This window comes from Periplaneta americana, chromosome 5 (assembly GCF_040183065.1).
Source record: "Periplaneta americana isolate PAMFEO1 chromosome 5, P.americana_PAMFEO1_priV1, whole genome shotgun sequence".
NCBI classification, from domain to species: domain Eukaryota; kingdom Metazoa; phylum Arthropoda; class Insecta; order Blattodea; family Blattidae; genus Periplaneta; species Periplaneta americana.
The window spans coordinates 31045937-31066860 of NC_091121.1; positions in this window are offsets into that span (position 1 = coordinate 31045937).

The following is a 20924-nucleotide window of genomic DNA, read 5'->3' on the forward strand; positions in this document are numbered from 1 at the left end:
GGACTGTCTATCAGGATGAAATGTGTAGGCCTACGTACTTATAACTATGTTCATTCTTGCATAATATGCTCTTTTAACACTTATACAGGGTTGTTTCGAAGTGGTGTTACAAACTTTCAGGGATGATGGCGAAGGGCACATGTGTCAATTTGAGATAAGGAACCATGGTCCGGAAATGACTGAGTCGAAAGTTAAAAGCAAAAATAGTTATGTGGAAATGGAATTGTAATTTGGCACCACGTGCCCTCCCTCATTTAACTTTTGGAACAGTAGTGGAAAAATGGTATAGGCCGGATGTCTCCTACGTGGGTACCTGCCCCGATACAATCTGTGAGCTTGTCTACTGTTCCCATTCGCTCATCCATATTCTAAAATCAGGTCTGCTTATTCCGCTCTCGTGTACACAAATTGCAGTGTCCAGTCGATCAGTCCTAGTGAAATGGAGGAGTACAAGAGAGCGGATTAAGCAGTCCTGATTTTCGAATACGGATGAGCCAGTGAGAACATTAGACAAGCTTACAGATTGTATCGTACAAGTACCCACGTAGGAGACATCCGGCCCATAACATTTTTCCACGTCTGTTCCAAAAGTTAAGGGAAGGAGGGCACGTGATGCCATATTACAATTTTACATTTCCACACAACCATTTTTGCTTATAACTTTCGACTCAGTCATTTCCGGACCATGGTTCCTTATCTCAAATTGATACATGTGCCCTTCGCCATCATCCCTGAAACTTTGTAACACCACCACGGAAACACCCTGTATAATCACTGATGAACAGTTGAGTTATTTTAATAAATAACTACTTCACTGTGTTAGTGTTAATATTATGAATTTTGGTGTTATATTACCTTATTGACTAGTTTCGATGATGACATGAAAATACTACAAATACAGCCAAAAAACCATAACACTGACAATCTAGAACAATATGAAATTTACAAACATATCCTGAACACTCAACTGAATTTCAGAATACATACTATTGTCGATATAATCATGAACACACCCCCATCACAAGAATCAACCAGAAGTTAGAACTAGAACTCACTAGGATTCAGGGGATGAAAGGAAACAATATGGAAACTGGTCAAACAGGTAACATAACAATAAAATTATATCAACATATCTCACATTTTTATTTCATAGTTGACCGTTTTAACTTATAAAATACTTTTTTTTCGTGATCAACTATCCTTTCTCAAACCTTATATAAAACTGTTCCATCGGTTGAAAACACATGGGCACCGAATTCAGTAACGTAAGCATTAAGTTTACTTTTCAAATTCAGTACTGAATTTAGGCATCCTAGCTAACCGATAATAACTGACTATCCCTCACTCATATTTCTTTATCCTACAATAATAAACACGTGTAGCAGAAAATTGTAATAGTAAGATTTGAAAATATGAAAGCAAACAATTGAAAATGCTACGTGACAACTTCTATGAGAACGGGCTTAATATTTAAAATTATAAAGCTGATTGTTGGTATCGTGAAGACGTGACATTATTTTGTAACTATGGATTATCGATCATTATTCATGTTACACGAATAGTAATGTATTAAAGCACGATTATTAGCAGATTAAGGGGTTAGGTAAAGCTTACAGCAGTAATTTTTTTTTTTGGAAATATTCAACATTTTTTCCTCCATTACTGAATCTTGTACAATAATGAAAATAGGTATGCGTAAAACACTGTCCTTCTGCTATATGAAAAAAATATTTTTACGATTTAAAAAATATATATTATTATTATTATTTGTTTGAAATTCATAATGGTGGCAGTTTACTGTGCAATGATGAAGCGTTTCCCTCATAACTCATAAACTTGTCAACTTTTTCATGTTCTCTCTCTTTTATTTTAGTGGTGAAACTCATGTTTACAATATCATACTCTTTCAACTACATTCTTTAATAAATAATATTTTTTTTTATTTTGTGTTAGAAAAAATACTGATATTTGACCATTTTTTAAATGAATTTATTTTTTATCAGACAATCTATCAAAGGTAGAGAAGTGATCTTGCATCATATTGTAGAATATATGACATTCATAAATACACACAAAATATATCATCATATAATGTTGTATAGGTTTAGAGTTATGTGGGAAACGCTTCATCACTGCACAGTGAACTGAAGTTTGAAAAAAAAATGTAAATAATTTTTTTAAATCGTAAACATATTTTTTTTAATATAGCAGAAGGACAGTGTTTCACACATTCTAATTTTCATTATTGTACAAGATACAGTAATGGAGGAAAAAATGTTGAATATTTACAAACTTTTACTGCTGTAAGCTGTACCTAACCCCTTAAGGGCCGAAATAAATTATATTTATTTACTTTTGTTAGTAAAGTGAGTCATTGTTTCATACATTTAAATTTTGTACTCATTACGTTACAATTAATTAGAAAATTGCAAATAAACAATAAATATTGGTTTAAAATTACAATAAAAGGCATTTATTATTGAATTAATATGATATATGATATGATATATGATATATTTGGTCACAGCACTTCTTTCAGTAATGGTGTACCTCACATTTCTGTATCCGGTGCCACCATTAACACTTACATTAACACATATTTGCAGTACATGTCTACACAGCTTCTACCAATTAAACTATGTACTTTTTGTTTATTATTACTTGTTCAATCTCCCTTTCAGTATTTCTCCTACATTTCGTTTGCTATTCTCTATTTGATCATTAATCGTAATATATCTAAATTTATATATGCCTTTCAAACCCCCTTTTTCCTCTAACTACTATTCACTAAGATTTCAATTTCACTTATTCTCTACAAATTATCATATTGAATTATTTGCCTTACTTGTTCTTTGACCTTATCTCCTATCTGTCTCTTATATTCATTTACTGTTCCAACGTTCAAATGTCAGTACTAATTTTATGCTGTCACTTGTTCATTTCTTTTAACCCTTTTTCACTTTTCACTCATTCATATTTGCGCTCACTTTCAACTTTCTCTCTATTCCACTTACACCTAAACCTTTCACAATACTCTCACTTCCTATAAATATTATATTTCTCTCTACACATCAGCTTATACACTGTCTCGCTCCCCTATACTTCTCTATCATTTACAATTACAATTACCCTTTACTAGCACTTTTTGATCATATCCCCACATTTATTAATCATATCTATTAACATTGCTATATCCTCAGCTGTCGCAGGTTCTGACCTTTCTTTACTGCTTGTCTCTGCTTTATTTCTATCTCTGTCTTTCTTTCTATTTCCTTCTTCTTCTTCTTCTATTCCTCTTTTATCCCCCCCCCCCACGCTTTCACTTCCACATCCTAGATTTCCACTCACACTCGCACCCTTAATCTTTTCACTACTTTCTTCCCTATCACTTCCTGACTCTTGGTTTCTCTTTTTATTCCCACTCGCCTTTTTTTTAACACCTGTGCTTCTTGTTCCGTTATTGTCAGCATTCTATTGAATTAATAAGAAACACCTTAAAAAGACAAAATAGGCAAAATAAAAATTGGCCCTATCACTTTGAGTTACCCAAATCACATTTATATCTATGAAAATAATGATTTTCTTCCACCCAGTAAAAAGGCATTTTGCCAAACATCCAGGATCTAGTTATGACATTGAGTTCTTCCCTTGAATCGTAACTTCAAAATATTGTGCATGTCTTTATGCCACTGTAAATAGTAAATATTTTGTGATATACAGGAAAATATTGCGTTGTGTACTTGTGTACCTATACGAATACTGAGAATTGAATAACAGAGTAAAATGAACGGTATTTTATGCTAAAAAAAGAGATGAAAAATACCTGTTAAAAACTGACGGTATAAATTTCAGGCTACGGTGGTTCGATTTAAAATATAAATTTCACAAACTGAACTGCAAACGAATGGAACTGTAGAGAGACTCAGATTCAAACCGTGTGAGCGTTTAGATAATTGTGTAACATTAAATGTGACGGAAAGCTTTTTCTAAAATTAATGTCTTGTTTCTAGCGAAATGTTGAACATCGAAATCAAACGTAGCAGAAAGATTCGGAGCATTTATTTCCAGTTGCAAGCATGAATACATCGCTCTGTTAAATGTCCGTATCATTGCTCCGTTGAAATATTCAACCTCGAAAAATATATAAGCTGTGTTTTCCCAATTGATGAATTACCAGACTATTCAAAATGAAATATACTCTTCTCATTTAATCTATAAACACATTAACTGTTCAGTAATATACAAAGACTGCATACTACCAAGTATTGATAATTAATTAATTAATTAATTAATTAATTAATTAATTAATTAATTAATTAATTAATTAATTCATTCATTCATTCATTCATTCAGAGTTTTCTGTCCAAGGGCAGTTGTTTCACTGCAAACCCAGCATTCTTCACTCTTTCTTATTTTCTGTCTTCCTCTTAGTTTTCGAATATTATCTATATAGACTATCTTAATGTTGTCTATCATCTGATTCTTCTTCTGTCCCAAACTCTTCTCCCGTTCACCATTCCTTCCAGTGCATTCTTTAAGCGGTAAGAAGAGAGAAATTTTTATGTGTGTTAGGTTGGGAATACTGAATGTGGAATTTTAGATTTTCCGCGGATTGGTTTTGTGCGGAAACCAAGCAAATAAGCACGATCTCGCACAAAGGTATATTACAATACTTTGGAAATTAAATAGGCAAACGAAAGGAGGAGTGTTCCTATGACTGAAGCTGTGGGACTGAAGCCGGATGGTCTATGGCGAGTCCTCGGCATCAACCCCTTTGATTTGATTACCTGGTTGGGTTTTTCCGACGTTTCCCCAACCAAAAGGCAAATGCCGGGTAATATTTTGGCGAATCCTCGGACCTCACCTAATCTCACTACATCTCGCCAAAATATTGTAAAAAATTGCACAACATTGTAAAAATTGTAGAAAATTACTAAATTGTAAAACTGTAAAAATTTATAAAAATTGTAATTGTAATATTGTAAAATTTTGACTTGTTCCACATCTTAAAGCTTCATTGCTCGTGTAAGATCTATGGAATAAAATGAATGAATGAATGAATGAATGAATGAATGAATGAATGAATGAATGCATATGGTACAATTGTCTGTACATTGCCACAAGACGAATCTCAAGCTACGATAGCTCATTATTTTGTTCCTAATCCGGAACATTCAAAGTGACCAACTCGCTTCTTCCTTCTAAGTAGTATCCTCCTTTGTTGTCGAACTTCCGAGTAACTATAACTTAAAATTTAGCTTATGTTTACCCCTCTCCTCGCTTACCTATGTACCTGTGCTGCTACGATTTAACGGATATGAAAGGAATGCCCGTTGAATTAGATGGCGATGATAGATATGAGCCGATGTCGCTGACTGAGCCGGTATGCACGGCTCATATTATTATTATAGTGAGCTATTAATTCTCATTAATGGAAGTTATTTCAATTGTGCAATAATACTTAAGACAATTAAAGTTAAGGAAACAACATATGCGTTCTTGAAACCTTTGAAGTATCTCTTATTCTTTGTGTATTTTACAACTGTAACAATTTTTGATAAATTGCTTGCAACGAGATAAATACTTCATGCACTAGCAAATACTGGCATTGTAAATAATAATAGATCTTTTCCACATAATATAATTTTAGTTCCCTGAACTTGAATATAAAAATGTAAAATAAAGTTTCCAGATTGCTGTGACGCTATTCCTTCTCGTATTTTGTTCCACCTAATTTATTTAACAGCACAAAGAACACATTGCTAAAAGAATTTCATTAATACAGTCGACGAATTTCGAAGAGAGTTTCCAGCGAACAGTGGCGGAGTTTATCGTAGTCCCAGTACACATAAGTGGCAGTATATTACACGCTTGCCATGGTAATGTTCTTTTAATGTGAGCAATATATAAAATAAAACTGCATTATGGGTTCCATTTTACGACTGTATGGTTTGTAACACTGTGTTTGTTTTGAGAGTTATATGCAAATGTCGGAATTTGTCTTACGTTCGGTCCCATACCGTTTCGTTGTATTGCACGTAGTGTTCAAAGAGTTACCAACATTTTTATCGTATCGTTGCTACTTCTGAATTAAAGGGGGTATTGCTACGGTGATATGCACTCGTAGTTTCTAATCTTATAATTTTGAGCTAGAACGTGAAACGCTGACATGATCTAATAGCAATTCTGAGGTTAATGGCGTGACTAGCTACAATTTATTGCTCGGAATACTGCCTATGTTTTTTCATCGTATTCGTGATCCTGGCTGTATTAGCTTCTTTTGTCTTCTTTCTTTTCTTCTTTCCTATACGGTTATGTTCCTTATCTCGTATTCTCGTCCCCTGTGACACTTTGATTGGTCAGAATATGCACGTACCTCGTGGAATGATCATAGGTTTTATTCTGTGTGACTAAATACTTCGAAAAACTCGGCAAGTTCTATAATAACTCTATTACGACCGTGAAGGATTTAAAAAGAATTTCCTTGGCATAGGGTGAGCCGTAATTTTACTAACTTCTTAGCCACATACTTCACAAAATTATGAAATTACTCTATTCGTCATCTTTCTTTTCCTTTTCTTCCCTTCCTCATTCTTCTTTTTCCCTTTCTCTCTTTTACGCGGATATATAATTTTTAATGATCACCATGCAGCGAAACTTAGAGCCGATGGGAGAGACGCAGGTAGTTTCAGGTTCATTGTGTTCTACAGTCCCTCTAGAAGGCGATGTGGAGTGGGTGTCGTGCCCCCGTTGAACTACTGTGCCTTAGTTGTTCCTAAGACAGCATCACCGTAGGTTTTTGTTTTTTTTTTTACTTGCTTTGTGTTGCAGTCGACGAGTAACTTACGTCATGGGCTCGAAACCACAGAGTTTCGCATTAATTAAAAAAAATCGTGATGAAAATGTATTTCGCGTTTTATTGCTAATTACTTGTAAAATAATCACAATAATTTCGTTTTCATTATAAAGCGATTTTTACATCAAAAATAACACTAGAGTACTTATTAGATATCAAAATAACGACAAGAAAATGTTTCATTCATCAATTTATTTTACATATTAACATTAAAAATAACTTTACAACACTGAGAAAAAACATTATTTGTATTACGTAACATCTGCTGTTTGCATTTGAATGAAAGCATAGCAGAATTGAAGGGTTCAGAAACATAGTGGGCCAAGCGCCATATATTAAAGACGTAGAAAACAAGGGTTAAAATTAAGTTATTACCATAATTCAATGGAAACATGTAACAAGTAATATAAAGTATGCACATTAAAACTAAATGATGTTTCAATCTTCATTAAATATGGTATTTACTTACCTTCAACTCTTACTTTCTCCGTTTTTAATAAATGGCGCTTGGCCCACTATGGTTCGAACTCTTCAATTCACGGTATTATTTTCTTTCATTCTGCGTCTATTGTCACTAAGTAATAATGAAGTATTATTATACCACGAGGAAAACTTTCCTTGCATCAAAAGATGCACAAGAAACTCAGACACATTTTAGCACAGTAGATGTAAATTCAGGGTAATTGAACATGAAAGCTCGTAATGCCCCAATCATATCGAGTTTAACATTGGAAGTGCTGAATAATTGTTTCAGAACTTCTTTCAGAGTAAGAAATGCTACACTGCAATCAATGATTTTTTTATCATTGGAGTAACTTTCTGTTTCAACCCTTTCTGTGAGTGCATTAACATTATCATCATTTATCTGTACAATATTTGCTGGGTTGAATAATTCATTTACATTTACAAACAATGCATATGAATCATGTAACTCGTATTTTTCAATTTTGTGAATCACTAGTTTACTGACACGTTTACATAATTCTTATATTTCAGTCTTTAAGTTCAAACCGAAATTTGCCTACCGACTCCCCTACATTACCACAAATTACTATATTCATTCTACGCTTCATGTCATTATGCGAAACTCTGTGGTCTCTGCCTATCTCTCTCCACCGCTAACACTACTCACGCGCAAGTAAACAGACCTGTACCTATAGTAAAGGAATAGCAAACCTGTTTCATCGGGCACCAAGTTTCGCTGCCTGACTTTTCTTTGGGTGCCGATATTCACATTTGCGTCGCTTTTGAAAGAAAGTGCACATTCTTTTCAAAGAAAATATATATTTTGATACATCAAAAGAAATGCCCAAGTCTTAAGAAGACACTTAGATCTATTGCCAATTCAACTAGATATTTCATCCCTCTCAAACGTTTAACAGGAAAACTCCATTGCGACACTAGCATAAGCAAAGTACCGGGGTTTGTGACTACACTAAACAAAATTGTATACAAAAAAATCTCCCGTATTAATACAAACTAAAAGATGTATTCCAATATTAATTATTATGCACTATATTATTGTCAATTAGTTAACTGTCAGTTGAAATCGGGAAAGGTTACTAAAGCGAAGATGCTGTCTATTTTTAAATTCAGTTACATTCTCCATCCTAAGCCTTTGTTTATTTTTCTTGATATTCTTATTCCCCCGTTCATCTTTATATTTCATCATTTATCCACTATGAATCCGTCCTTGCCTAATATTATATCTTATCTACTTTAGTTCTTTGTTTCCATATTCGTCTCACTCCATTAAATTTCTTCTCTTCTTGTTACCGTTTGTGTGCTTATTCTATTGCAGCCGTGGCGAAAATGTGATCGTGCGCCGAGCCACTGTGTAACCTGCAACGTGCATAGCACCTATGAAGGGAGGCGGACACCCGAAGGGGAAGTGAAGCAACTGTCTGACTTATTAACGGATTTTCATTTTCCTTACGTTAAACACTTAAATATAATTTTATACAGTACACGGTTACAAACTAATGTTTAGTACGTTTAACAAAGAAAGAAATGAATAAGAAAACATAGGACACATTATCACAACCTAAAATTAACTGTCTTCAGAATGTCTCTGCGATAGAGTTTCAAGATCAGGAATTGAGGAGCGTTTTTGCAAAAGTCGATAGATGCAGAAATCAAGATTTTACAGAAATTACACTAAGTGACAGGATCTATCGAGTTTTTAAAAAAACCTGGAAGGTTTGGTAGTCTGTACATACGGTATGAATCAAGTTTTAGTAAATCTGATTTTATAGATCGATTCCGTAAAGAAAACATGCGATATCCATATGTAATTCACTTTCTAAAATTTCTGCATCTATCGACTTTTGCAAAAACGCTCCTCAATTATGTTGAAACAGAGCTTCCGGGCTAAGATGCCGTGGTCTACTGGTGCTGACGTTACCAGACGTTTCGTCTACTTCTACGGCAGACATCTTCAGTGGTTAGGTATCCTCGGCCGAAGTCTTCTGCTCGGGATACCTGTAGCAACTGATGACCTGACTGGTTGCTCGTCCTTATTTATAGCGCCGAGACTTGGTGTTCCGTTGTCGCGGCGGTCCGCGCCCGTCAGATCGAAAAACAAAGTATAGACTGAGATTCGAACTCGAAACCTTTCGAATACAAGACCACAATGCTACCGACTGCGCTATGCGAGGAACACCAAGTCTCGGCGCTATAAATAAGGACGAGCAACCAGTCAGGTCATCAGTTGCTACAGGTATCCCGAGCAGAAGACTTCGGCCGAGGATACCTAACCACTGAAGATGTCTGCCGTAGAAGTAGACGAAACGTCTGGTAACGTCAGCACCAGTAGACCACGGCATCTTAGCCCGGAAGCTCTGTTTCAACTAGACACCGGCCGTGAAAGCCTGCATGCTAAGCTCCTCAATTATGTTACTTACTGCCAGTCGTAGTTGATCACGAAGGTATTTGTCTGTCAGTCGTGATCTAAATTTGGTTTTTTACTATTTCCATGGTTTAAAATAATTTTTCACAAACTTAAGTTGTAGCGAACAAGGCTTCAATAGAGCAAGAGAAAGAACGAAGCTTAAGATATTTATTATTATTTTTTTTTTGGCGAAGATTTGAGAAGTTCAACATTTGTCAAGTCCTACATCTAGCTTTCATTTAACATCACATTGTAAATCTGTGAGTTTAAATTGAAGATCTAACCGCATTATTGATACATGTGCTGAAAAAGGATCGACGTACGAGATGATGATGATGATGATGATAATAATAATAATAATAATAATAATAATAATAATAATAATACTTAACCTTTTAATGTTTCATGAGTAACATGTAGTATAACCGTTTTCCTCGTAATACTTGTGAACAAACCTTACATTTAATATTCTCATCATATTGGCAGCAAAAAATGCGTCCTCCCATCCTACTTGAAACTTTCGTTTTTGTAGAGGTACATGGTTTCGAGAGAGACATTGCGACGATAAGCCACTCGTAGGTCAGAGACAAATACAAATGGAACGGAGTTTGACTCCAGTGAGTGAGATGGTGGGAGTTGGAGGAGGTAGGAAGCAAGAGAAATGCATAGCTATCATTGCGAGCCACAATGTGCTCGAGACACATTTTCGCCACGGCTGTTCTATTGTATTAAACTTTTCTGTTCGAAATATCTCCAAGAACAACCCCCTGAAATTAATTACATTACTTACGGTTCACCCTATACTCATTCATTCATTCATTTATTTTATTCCATAGATCTTACATGAGCAATGAAGCTTTAAGTTGTGGAACATGTCAACATTTTACAATATTACAATTACAATTTTTACAAATTTTTATAGTTTTACAATTTAGTAATTTTCTACAATTTTTACAATTTTGTACAATTTTTTTTACATTTTGTTTACATTTTGGCGAGATGTAGTGAGATAAGATGAGGTCCGAGGATTCGCCAAAATATTACCCGGCATTTGCCTTTTCGGTGGGGGAAACCTCGGAAAAACCCAACCAGGTAATCAAATCAAAGGGGTTGATGCCAAGGACTCGCCATAGACCATCCGGCTTCAGTCCCACGGCTGGGGAAAACCTCCGAAGAAACCAAAGTCCAAAGGGGGATCCAACCCAAGCCCGAACGCAGCTCCGGATCAGCAGCCCAGCGAGTCTGTCGACTGAGCAACATCGATGGCTCTACTAAAAGTATACAATACATAGCCAATCAGATTATTAAATTTCAAACGCAAACGATCATTCATAAGTTGAGCTATATTATAATACAAAACAATTTAATTAAATTTAAGGCATAAACAATTCAACCAGTTGTGATATACAGAAATATATATTCTGATATCATAAAAGTCATACTCAATCATGTCATATTTTAACGCATTATCTAATGTCATGCTATACATTATTGAAATATTCACTATTGTTCATATGAACCACCAACAATGTGTCTGTTTTATTCAGTGTAATCAAACCTACGCCAATATATATTCTTTTCTCCCGGTAAGTGCAGGTATAAAGAGGAGAAACTGAAACAGTCCAAAGTCACGCTTTTAACAGAAATATATTTGTTTTGTTCTAGTTCATTTCTTACACATACGGAGAAACTAGTAAAATATTATAAAAATTACTCAACAAATAACGTTAATATACGCGGAATAAATTATGATATCGCACCTAATAGCAACGGACTCCTAACTTTTAATACACTCTCCTGTGAAATGTTGTCTTTGTGGCTTAGGTCTATATCATTCTCACCGCTTCATTTATAACACTGTCACGAATTAGCTTCGACATTACATATGCCTGACTTATACTAATCTATAATCGATTTTGTTATACCGGAGTGCTTATCGAACGCAATAATACACTTATCCCTTTGTAATGCATTCTTATCCTTGCATTTCATGACCTACATGCCGCATACTAGCTAAATATAGTAAATGTTTAAGTGTTTACAGAGGCTATGCGTGCAGCTGAAAAATTCAAGTGTGTTAATATCATAACTTGGAAGCATATCTATTTAAAAAATCTGTAACTACTTTTATTCACCTCTCAGCTTGATATTTTTTTCATACCTTAGCAGGAGATAAGTACACGAGTCACGTACACTCATCTTCTGCATCTGATTTGATGTCATGAAAGTGCTAAAATGAAGTACTTGCTAGGAATAGACTAATTTTACTTGTTCATGATGCAACTTTAATGACATGCAATTTTTAATTGCGGAAAACAAAATTTGCACTTCGTTTTTACACACAAGTCAATAATTGCACGGAATTCGAGATGTGAAAATTAAAAAAATAGTACGATTTCAAATAAGTGTATTTCACGTTTACACACGAGGTGCTAAATTAATTGTTAAATAAACAACGAATATAATTATTTGATTATCCTTTTCTTTTAAAGTTTTTCTTCTTTTACAACCACAGGAGTTAGATGAAAGAGGAGTGGAACGGAGAAAAATTCTCTCCGGAACCAGGATTTGAACCCGGGTTTTCAGTTCTACTTGCTGATGCTCTATCCACTTAGCCACTCCGGATCCCCATCCCGATTTCGGATCGAATCCTCTCAGTTCAAGTTCCACCTCTTGGGTTCCAACTAGTGATCTATCCTCATGCACTGCATCATAGATGTATGACAGTGGCACAAAGCCCACACATGTGCAGAGGTGCACTCGTTATGAGTGACTAAGTGGCCGGGATCCGACGGATTAAGCGCCGTCTTAAATCACTACGTGATTATTTTTCGCATATAATATATTATTATGATGTACCGAAGTACATATGGTACTTCCGTACAGAAATTCTGCGTCATTATATAATGAAAGATGAGTGGAACGGAGAAAAATTTTCTCCGGCACCGGGATTTGAACCCAGGTTTTGAGCTCTACGTGTTGATGTTCTATCCACTAAGCCACACCGGGTATGAAGTAATTACTTACTTACTTACTTACTTACAAATGGCTTTTAAGGAACCCGAAGGTTCATTGCCGCCCTCACATAAGCCCGCCATCGGTCCCTATCCTGTGCAAGATTAAGCCAGTCTCTATCATCATATCCCACCTCCCTCAAATCCATTTTAATATTATCCTCCCATCTACGTCTCGGCCTCCCTAAAGGTCTTTTTCCCTCCGGTCTCCCAACTAACACTCTATATGCATTTCTGGATTCGCCCATACGTGCTACATGCCCTGCCCATCTCAAACGTCTGGATTTCAAGTTCCTAATTATGTCAGGTGAAGAATACAATGTGTGCAGTTCTGTGTTGTGTAACTTTCTCCATTCTCCTGTAGCTTCATCCCGCTTAGCCCCAAATATTTTCCTAAGCACCTTATTCTCAAACACCCTGAACCTATGTTCCTCTCTCAGAGTGAGAGTCCAAGTTTCACAACCATACAGAAGAACCGGTAATATAACTGTTTTATAAATTCTAACTTTCAGATTTTTGGACAGCAGACTGGATGATAAGAGCTTCTCAACCGAATAATAACACGCATTTCCCATATTTATTCTGCGTTTAATTTCCTCCCGAGTGTCATTTATATTTGTTACTGTTGCTCCAAGATATTTGAATTTTTCCACCTCTTCGAAGGATAAATCTCCAATATTTATATTTCCATTTCGTACAATATTCCCGTCACGAGACATAATCATATACTTTGTCTTTTCGGGATTTACTTCCAAACCGATCGCTTTACTTGCTTCAAGTAAAATTTCCGTGTTTTCCCTAACCGTTTGTGTATTTTCTCCTAACATATTCACGTCATCCGCATAGACAAGAAGCTGATGTAGCCCGTTCAATTCCAAACCCTGCCTGTTATCCTGAACTTTCCTAATGGCATATTCTATAGCGAAGTTAAAAAGTAAAGGTGATAGTGCATCTCCCTGCTTTAGCCCGCAGTGAATTGGAAAAGGATCAGATAGAAACTGACCTATACGGACTCTGCTGTATGTTACACTGAGACACATTTTAATTAATCGAACTAGTTTCTTGGGAATACCAAATTCAATAAGAATATCATATAATACTTCCCTCTTAACCGAGTCATATGCCTTTTTGAAATCTATGAATAACTGATGTACTGTACCCTTATACTCCCATTTTTTATCCATTATCTGCCGAATACAAAAAATCTGATCAATAGTCGATCTATTACGCCGAAAACCGCACTGATGATCCCCAATAATTTCATCTACGTACGGAGTTAATCTCCTCAAAAGAATATTGGACAAAATTTTGTACGACGTCAACAGAAGTGATATTCCTCGAAAGTTACCACAGTTGGTTTTGTCCCCCTTTTTAAAAATAGGTACAATTATGGACTCCTTCCATTGATCTGGTACAATTTCCTTTTCCCAAATAGCAAGTACAAGTTTATAAATTTCGCTATATAATGCACTTCCACCCTCTTGTATTAATTCTGCTGGAATCTGATCGATACCTGGAGACTTGTACTTTTTCAGATTTTCTATCGCAATTTCGACTTCTGAAAGCGTGGGTTCGGGTATAAATGGCTCAGCAGTTTGTATTTCAATTTCGTCCCGATCATTTCTATTTGGCCTATGTACATTTAGTAGTTGCGCAAAATAGTTTTTCCATCTGTTTAGGATTGATGGAGAGTCTGCAAGCAAGTCACCATTCTCATCCTTGATCACGTTTACCCTTGGCTGATATCCGTTCTTAAATTCCTTTATACCCTTATATAAATCTCGAATGTTTTTATTCTTACTATTTGTTTCTACCTCATTCATTTTTTCCTTCAAGTAACCTCTCTTTTTATTCCTAAGTGTACGACTTGCTTCCCGTCTTTCATTGAAATAATTATCTCTCTTCTCCTCAACTGGATCCTGTAAGAATTTCAATTTTGCCTGTTTCCTTCTTTCTACTACCATGCAACAATCTTCATCAAACCACGGTTTCTTTTTCTTAGTTTCATAATAACCTATGCTCTGCTCAGCTGCAATTTTGATACTATCTCTGATATTTTCCCACACGCTATTAACATCTAATTCTTTCTCAACTTCGTCGGAACTTTCTAAAGTGGCAAACCTATTCGAAATTTCGACCTGATAATTTTGTTTAGCTTCCTCGTCCTTTAATTTCAAAATATTGAATTTAGTAATATTAACTTGTTGCTCTACTCGCTTGGCTACTGATAATCTTTCTCTTAATTCTCCAATCACCAAATAATGGTCAGAATTACAGTCTGCACCCCTGAAAGTTCGAATATCTACTATACTAGTATGTCTCCGTTTATCTATCAAGATGTGATCAATTTGGTTGTGTGTCAATCCATCTGGAGAAGTCCAAGTATATTTATGTATATCCTTATGGGGGAATGTTGTACTTTTGACAATTAAATTTTTCGATGTGGCAAAGTTGACTAATCTAACTCCATTGTCACTACTAATTGCGTGTAGGCTCTCTTTTCCAATAGTTGGTCTAAAAATCTCCTCCCGTCCTACTTTAGCGTTGAAATCCCCCAATAAAATTTTCATGTGATATCTAGGGAACTGATCAAAAGTATGTTCCAATTCCTCATAGAAGCTATCCTTTATATAGTCGTCTTTCTCTTCTGTAGGGGCGTGAGCATTTATAACCATGATGTCGCACCATCTACCCTTAAGTACTAAATATGATAACCTGTCACTGATAAATTCGACCTTTTTTACTGCTGATTTTATTCTTTTATGTACAAAGAATCCTGTTCCTAATTGGTGATTATTGTTTCCTTCCCCATAATACAACAAGTAATCTCCTATTTGTGATATGCCATTCCCATCTAACCTAACCTCTTGTACTCCCACAAAGTCTATTCTATATCTAGCTAGTTCTTTTGCTACTAATGTTACCCCTCCTGTTCTATAAAGACTAGTTACGTTCCAAGTGCCAAATCTCAAAACCTTATTCCTTTGCTGTGGTCGTGCCAGAGAATCAGTCCTATTCCGAGGCTTACTGTAGGAATTCGTAACAAGCTGTTTTTTACGGTGATGGGTTGTTAGCCCTTCGCCCAACCCCCAAGCTGGAGGACCACCCCTTATCGGCTGTCCACGACTGCTTATTCAATATATTCGCAGCTACCCTCCATATCTGGAGGCCGTCTCCTCTATCCGCAACCTGAGGACGCGCCATGCCGTGGTGATAGGGACCCACCATACATGGATGAAGTAATTACTATTTTTAAAATCTAAATTTAAGTTCATTGACAACGACATTCACTTTACAAATAATATTTTCTTTTAAAGGTAAGTTATATACAACACTACACAATATCGGCTAAATTTATTCAATATACCATTTTTGTGGATTTTTAAAGATAGGCGGCTGTTCTGTAACCTTTATATTAGCGGTCATCAGCACAGTGCACCTTCGGGCTAGCGTTTTTTACCCGCGGATAAGACTTTGCACTGGCGTGCCACCGTCACTGCTAGCGGGTATTTCCTCCCTCTCCCTTCTGCGCGACGTGCATATTGCGATACACTTCTTACCCGTTACCGATTTCAGCGAGTGCTGACGACCACTGCTTTATATGAAATAACTGTTCAAAGTCAGAATAGGAGAAGAAATGTCAGAAGGAACTGAAATAGAGAGAGGAGTAAGGCAGTGATGCCCTTTATCATCTATCCTGTTCAACATGTACTTAGAGGATTTAGTGAAGAACTGTATTCAGATCATGGGAGGGGTAAAATTAGAAGATATAAGAATAAATTGCATAAGATTTGCTTTTGATATGGCGTTGTTAGCAGAAGAGGGGACGATAGGTTACTAAGGGATATGCTAAATGACAGTGTGAGAAGTATACGAAGAAGATAAATACAAAGAAGGCGAAGACCATTGTTATCGGTAGAAAAATAAAGAAGGTAAACTTGCGAATACTAAATGAGGCAGTAGAGCAAGTGGACAGCTTCAAATACTTGGGGTGTACTATAAGCAGTAACATGAGCTGCTGCCAGGAAGTCGAAAAAAGGATAGGAATGGCAAAGGAAGCTTTTAATAGAAAAAGGAGCATCTTCTTCGGACTTCTGGGAAAACAAATTAGGAAGAGACTAGTGAAGTGCTTCGTGTGGAGTGTGGCATTGTATGGGGCAGGAACATGGACATTACAATGACGTGAAGAGAAGTGAATAGAAGCTTTTGGAATTTGGATATGGAGAAGAATGGAGGGTGTGAAATGGACAGACAGAATAAGAAATGAAGTTGTGTTAAAAAGTTGGGTGAAGAAAGAATGATGGTGAAACTGACCAGAAAGAGAAAAAGGAATCGGTTGGGACATTGCCTGAGAAGAAACTACCTACTGAAGGTTGCACTGGAAGGAATGGTGAACTGGAAAAGATTTCGGGGCAAAAGAAGGTATCAGATAATAGAAGGCATTAAGATATATGGATCATATTCGGAGACTAAGAGAAAGGCAGAAAATAGGAAAGTTTGAAAAATGCTGGGTTTGCAGTGAAAGACCTGCCCTTGAGCAGAAAAATACGATTGAATTAAGGTAATTTGATAATTACATATAGCAATCTATAAAAAAAAATATGCAGTGGAAACTACATTCGTTTACGATTATAGTTTCAGACGCAATATCTCCATCTATTTTACCATTATTCAGCAGACGAACCTTTCCAATAATGCAGTTTTCTCCACTGCGAAGTATCGAACCACATCCAGATGACAGGACGGAGGCTCCTGATAGTTTTTCCAGCAGGGTACCCCGCGATCGAGTTCCATTTCGTGGCTGGAAGTTATTGTAGTGAAGGAAATAGTTCACGGGATATAGAAGAGAAAGACAGAAAGAGGCAGTGTGGGAGAGAGAGACAGGAAGAAAAAAGCGAGCATCCCGTACCTGTGATGAGATCCGCTCCTTCATTCCACGTTGTCGACGTGCTGCTATACAAGATCATTTATCTTGTCTGTTTGCCTCACCTCACCGCAGTATCACCTGTCGCGCATCTCCAGTACACTCTCTGTCAAAATGTTAGACCAATGTCCGCATCTTCCTACTGACACATATTCCGAACAAAATCCGTCTCCCATTCATGTCATCTGCCGACAAGCTCATTTTAAAATCATTTACATGCGTTGGAAACATGTAACCAGGCGCACAAGCTTTCGTCTGTCTATTCTGCGGGAAGATCATAATCACGAAATCACAAAGGCTTGGGGATTCGTTCTATTTCATAGATATTTCTCATCCCAATAGGTATTCTGATACTGCTAAAACAAGATAGATTTCCAGATATCCCATACAGAAACTTCCTCCCGCCAGAATTAAAACAGACTTTAGTGCAAACCCTCGTACTACCACTGTTTGACTATTGCGACGTAATACTTACAGACTTGACAACTGACCTTTCGAACAAGCTGCAGCGTGTGCACAATATGTGTGTCAGATTCATCAGCAATGCTCACAAATTTGACCACATTACACCCTCGTTCAAATCTTTATCCTGGCTGCAACTTAATAACCGCAGAACACTTCATTCGCTGTCTCTTCTGTTTCGAGTTCTCCACACTTCTACTCCAAATTATCTTCGTTCCCGGTTTAACTACTTATCCTCCAATCACAACCTAAACACCAGGTCACAGGAGAGCCTAATCCTAGCAATTCCTGCCCATAGAACATCCCACTATTCATCCTCTTTTACTGTCTCAGTCCCCCGTGAATGGAATTCTCTACCTCAGAATATTAGGGGCTGCCAGACAATAACCACTTTCAAGAAAAGGCTAAACGATTTCTTACGAGCGCAGTCAAATTGAAGTTATAATTGTGATCGAGATTAATAATTTAATTTAATTTAGGTGTGACTATTATTATTATTATTATTATTATTATTATTATTACATAATTATTTTATTGGTGGTATGAAGATAAAAAGAATTGTCATTTTATTATATTAATTATGTATTATAATGCCTTGTATTTTAGTATTCTATTATTTTGAATTGCATTGTATTAATTATGTTATATTCAGAGCAATGCAGTAATTTTCTATCATACAGGTTGGGTGGAAGAGAAGGCCGAATGGCCTTAACTCTGCCAGTTAAAATAAACCATTATTATTATTATTATTATCATTATTATTATTATTATTATTATCATTATTACTATTATTATATTCGCTGAAATATTCCTTTCTATCCTTCTTGATAACTTTTGTGCATGCAGCCTGCAATATATATATATATATATATATATATATATATATATATATATATGGATTTATTCAGCAATGTTATACATACAGATGCACTACACTCTCAGAATTTTCTCTTAAATCCAGTGCACGGGTCTTTTGACTGTACGTGCTTTCCAAAAATGTCCTACTTTGTACGTTTCACCCCCCTCACCTCTGATTAAATTCAACTACTCTCCAAAAAAACACACAGATTAACATCAAAATGGTACAACCAAAACACATTATATCATATATCCCAACTAACATACATAAAAACAGGCATAAAAGTGTATAATTCAAAAGGTACTATTACATCTTTGTCGGTTCGCATCATAAACTTCAACAGCTTATGTTATAAGCCAGTGATGTCAATGCAAGCGCATTTTTCTGACCTTGACATCGTGCGCGGGCAGCAAGCGCTAAGTATGGAAAGAGGAAGGGTTGTGTATATGAATAAGCAATCTGTTGGATTAAGAAAACAGTAGTGCACAAACTTCAAACGGAACGTGAAATTTTATGTCGTTATTTTTATATGGCTTCTTTCTGTTTGATATCATCTATATTGTCTGTAAAACAAAAGTACTAACATTGATTTCTTAATATTGCACTTGTGTTTTAAATCTTAATAACATAATAGAGAGTTAAGAAGGAATATTCACTTAAATTCCGTAGTAGTATAATATTATACAGTATTAAGTGGATGAAACACATCATTCATAAACAAAGTGATATTCCAAAGAAATAGATTGAGTATGACATGATAAGTTGGAATTTATATTGATGGTATCTTTAGCCTTACAAAAGTAATCAATAAACTAATCAAAACAGTATTACAGTACAAAGCAAAGTTACCTAAGTACTGCATTTGTTTTAAGTGTAACTAATATTACATAACAAAACTCTTATCGCATTATGCTTTTAAGGTGATATTGGCGAGCAACTTCCTATCATCAGAATATTAAATTATTTTCTCAAAATATGCTGAAGCTATAGACCTGACATTTTTACAACACATGGGCACGTATCTTTTGCTTATGATGTAACAGTAGTTGCTTTGTTAATTCATTTCCTTACAAACAATTTCCATGAGAATATTTTCAAAATTTTCAATACGTATATACGGTATATTAGATTTACGAAAACATTCTGTAAGGCTACTAAATAAATAGGCCTATACCTGAAAATTTCACTTTCCTATACGAAAATATTGAGGAAATATTTCTTTTGAATAAAATAATCAAACTTGTGAAAAATGAGCATTAAAATTAAAACTTACATTCTTATAATGCACTTATACTTCTAAGGCAAATCTAAAAATTAACATGGATACAGTTTTAATAAGTTCTCTTCCCTTTATTGAATCAGTGCTGGCCATCCCTGAATATAGCTCGACCAAGCGGCATATACCAGCTCTTTCGTCTGTCTCTTTCCTTTCTGCTGTAAAGCGCTTAGGCTCTCCTGGGCTCTAAAGCTTGCTCCTATGGGCATCAATTGACATGCCTGTTATAAGCTGTCTAGTCTTCAAGAAGAACAATCTAGAGTCTTTTGTTCGCATTCTCTATTCCTCAGGTCAAGACATGCAAGCGAATTTCTATTTCGACTTAGAATCGAGGGTGGTAGATATTTTCTCCGGATATGTTCTGTTTTTTCACAGTGGGCTAAAATGTGTGTCCAAGAATCCTTTTCCACACATAATGGACAGATGCGGGTATACACATACATACAGAAACTAGTGTTTACAGTATATGATAACTGAGCTGGGTCTATGAGACAACATCGTCTTCACTTGCAGTAATGCAACACTAAGATTATGGAAGCGGGAGATTGCCTTAAGACTGGATGAGGTTTAATTGCACCATGGAATATGCTTCCAAGCTTCTAAGTCGGGAAAGTATAACGAAGTGTAATGTACCAGGACTAGT